Here is a 3,824-nt window from a genome sequence, read left to right on the forward strand (position 1 = left end):
TAAAAAGGTAATAAAGTTATTTATTGCAATATTAACATCCCATGATGTTAATTTCAGTATTTGCTCGACACCTTAACAAAAAAACTTAGCTAAATCCTGAGCTAGACTATGATATCAAGTTTTACATAACATTCTTAACAAAATAATAATGAGCTTGAAGCTTCCAATTTTCCAAACTTGCATCTTGACTTGTAGCTTCAATCTTCAAAACCTGTAAGTAGAAAATTTTGAAAAAACGATAAATAACTATTGGTAAAATAATATATGTTAATTTACAATAGTAATGCAAGTAAGTTGACAATGATCGCTTTATTTAACTGAGCGAGAAGTAACAGTTATAAATCATAATGCTGGAGAAGGGGCAGGTGTCATAAAATTAAAGCTACACCGGAAGAACTTGGCGGATGGTGTACAGGAGGTGAGCCGAATCCAGTTGAGACAGGGATCCTACATCAGACCACAGTATAGATAAATTTTTTAGCAATACCAGGTGCCAATGTCATGTTTTAGCACTACAACAGAACTTCGATGATAGTTTTCTCAATTTTCAAATCTGAGCCAACAATCATACCTCGTAATCTGTTATAAAATTTTGCTCTTACTAAAAATAAAAAGAAAAAGAAAGAGCACAAAAAAGTTGTAGCAGAAGACTTAAAAGCTGAGAAGTACTAAGGTAAGAAGACATGGTAGTGTGTTCCACATTCTTACCGGCAAAACTTTCTATGGAGTATGTTGAATCAGTTAACATTCTCATACCGTTATACAGATAATATAGTTAACATTCTCATACCTTTATACAGATAATATAGTTAACATTCTCATACCATGAGCAGAAAGACATTTTCTCTAAAATGATTACAGTAGCCCATAACATGATTTTGAAAATATTCTACATGAATGACTGAGAATTCAAATGTTCTGCAGAAAGTTCCTACATAGATTTAAAATGACTCAAAATGCACATATTCTAGGCAACAGTTGTTACCTCAATAGCTGCCCACATATGATCCAACTTTTCTTGCTTAATATCCTCTCTTTGATAGCAGTAGTCTTTTGATACAGTGACTGTTCGAAATCTTTCAATAGCCTATCAAATTTTTTTGTTTCAACATTTGGTTCCTCCTCAAGTAAATCATCACAATCAGTAGGCACAGTTCTTCCATCAAGATTAGGATATAAATCTCTCAACAGTTCTTCTACTTCATCTTCACTCTCACATTCTTCTACTTCATCACCAAAAAGTATAATTTTGAATTATTTCATATACTTTCAAATGTGTCTCAACTATCTTACGAGTTCCTAAAGTTGTATTACAATATTTGACACATGGACATCGTATTTCATATTCTTCTCCCGTTTTCTGAAAAGCATAATCCAAAAATTTTTGCACTCCGATTAAGTAGGCTTCATCGAGCCGATTATCAACAAGCTGCATCCATTGCTTACTAGGTGCCATAACCTTGGAGAGTACATAAAAATTAGATTTAAAAAAAAAACATAAAAGATAAGAAAAAAACTAGGATGCACACAACTTGTTACTATCACATGCACACAACTGGGTTCGACTCTAAGGTTGCACTTTCTAGCTGACTGGGTTCCTTTGTTTTCACTTAATACATTGTAATATACAATTATATGGCACTAAGATACATAAATATTATAAATTAACTTGTAATTGAAGATGTTGGTTCCTAAAACATGTATACATGGTTTATTCTAGCTTGCTTCAAGATCGAAGTAATTACTTAAACCAAAGAAAAATGTAAATATTACACTTTACGACAAAAGGTCATCCAAAATAGTCGCGTGCGACTAAAAAATTGCTTCTTGGTAGTTGGTGTGAGCTGAATTTCCCAGAGTTCTTAACATGTAACATGATTCATGTTCTCTGTTATTTCTTTTTTTCTTACATACAACCACCCATATACTTTTGCTTATTTATATAAAATAAAAATATTTGTGAATACAGTGTTAGTTGTATGTTTAATATTACTTGGCACATAAAGCAACAACAAGCAGTAAAATAGCAAGAAATCGAAACTCGCACACAAAGTTCATTGACAAATTGAAGTACAACAAATAAAGATACAAACCTTAAGATCTTACTCTACTATAGCTTTGAAAAAAACTGAAAAGCAGCAGTAAAGAAAATAGAAGAATATGTACATATCATGGTTCAAGATCAAAAGTTGATTCAAGAACCAACTTCAATCTCAATGAAAAACACGCTCACTTAATACCCCCAAAATAGAACTAACTCTCTGGTATGAGCAGTAAAAAAGATAAGAATACACTTTTCGCTGATTATACAAAAGAAAAAATACCAGATTATAAAACCTTACCAATATTTAATGTTAGAGAAGAAGAAGAAGAAGAAGAACTCGGATAAAGCAAAGTTATCAACGAATTTAGAACAACTAAGAGAAGAAAAAGAGCAACTTGAAAGAGGGGGCATACCTTAGATTCTCAAATGAGCAAGATGAAAACTTGGGCAGATTTGGATTCGCACAATACCAGATTCACAAAATGTGTTTTGAGAAAACAGAGATAAAGCAGCCGGGCGACAGAGCTTGGAGAAGAACTAGGGCAAAGCTGTGCGAGACTTTTGTTTTGAGAAGACAGAGAGTTTCTTCACTTTTTAGAATTTTTTATTTCATTATATTAGTTTGGCGCCTAATTTTTTAGAAAATAATATTTTTTAATATTTTGGTATTACATTTGGCGGTACTTTTTCACGCTCAATTACCCTTCATTATAATTTTGGGACCAGTTACTAGTTTCTTTCGGGACCGGGTTTATTATCTTCGCAATAAAAGAAAGCATTAAGGACTGCAATATAATCTCGTCCCAATAAATATATTTTTTGCGACGGGGTTTTTAACCCGTCCCTATAAGTTGGTCGTAAATAAGGCTTTTTCTTGTAGTGTAACTGGGAGAAACTTCTCCAAAAATAACTCTGCAAACTGGTCCCAAGTCAATGATGGCGACCCTGCTGGTCTGGATAAACAATAGTCCCTCCACCAAGTCTTGGCGGATCCAGACAGACGAAAGGTGGCGAAGTCGACCCCATTGGTCTCCACAATACCCATAGTCCGAAGAACCTCATGGCAGCTATATAAGAAATCCTGGGGGTCCTCTGAAGAAGCACCGCTGAATGTGGTGGTGAAGAGCTTGGTGAACCTATCCAGCCTCCACAAAGCATCTGCGGACATAGCCGCTCCATCGCCGGTCTGAGTCACAATACTCGGCTGAACTGCCACAGCTGGCTGAACCACTGGAACCTGAGCCTGGGGAGCTACCTGCTCCGGAGTACGTGCAGCAGGAGTCTGAACTCCTCCTCCAGCCTGAGAAGTGGCTGGTGCTACTGGAAGCAAACCCGCTCGGGAGACGCTCTCCATAAAGTCTACCAACCTGACCAAAGCGTCCTGAAGAACTGGGGTGGCTATAAACCCCTCTGGGACCTGAGTTGGGCCTACCGGAGCTGCTGGGGTTGGAACCTCCTCATCATAATCATCATGAGGCTCCACCTCTGGGACTGCTGCTCGGGGCTGAGCTCTGCCCCGGCCTCGGCCTCTGGCACGGCGTCGGCCTCGCCCTCTGCCCCTCGTAGGAGCTGCTGCTGGGGGCTCGGGCTGCTGCGCGGTAGAAGAGGAAGCACTTGTTCTCACCATCCGCGAAAGAACAGAGTAGAAAGACAATCGGTATTTGGGAAACAGAATCGCACAGCAAGAAAGAACAAGAGTGAAGTTTTCCTAACTCTGCAGCCTCTAGGTATATATATATATATATATATATATATATATATATATATATATATATATATA

At 37.2% G+C, this 3,824-nt stretch overlaps 1 long non-coding RNA gene across 1 annotated transcript; it reads right to left on the reverse strand.

Annotated features, from left to right (window-relative positions):
• Positions 1-1,452, reverse strand: LOC109206934. The gene is made up of 2 exons (XR_002064928.1): positions 986-1,452; positions 1-211 (listed from the first exon to the last, which is right to left on the reverse strand). It is a non-coding gene; the product is annotated as an uncharacterized LOC109206934 (long non-coding RNA).
• Positions 1,453-3,824: the final 2,372 nt, after the last annotated feature.

The sequence above is a fragment of the Nicotiana attenuata genome, unplaced genomic scaffold (assembly GCF_001879085.1).
Source record: "Nicotiana attenuata strain UT unplaced genomic scaffold, NIATTr2, whole genome shotgun sequence".
Lineage (NCBI taxonomy): Eukaryota > Viridiplantae > Streptophyta > Magnoliopsida > Solanales > Solanaceae > Nicotiana > Nicotiana attenuata.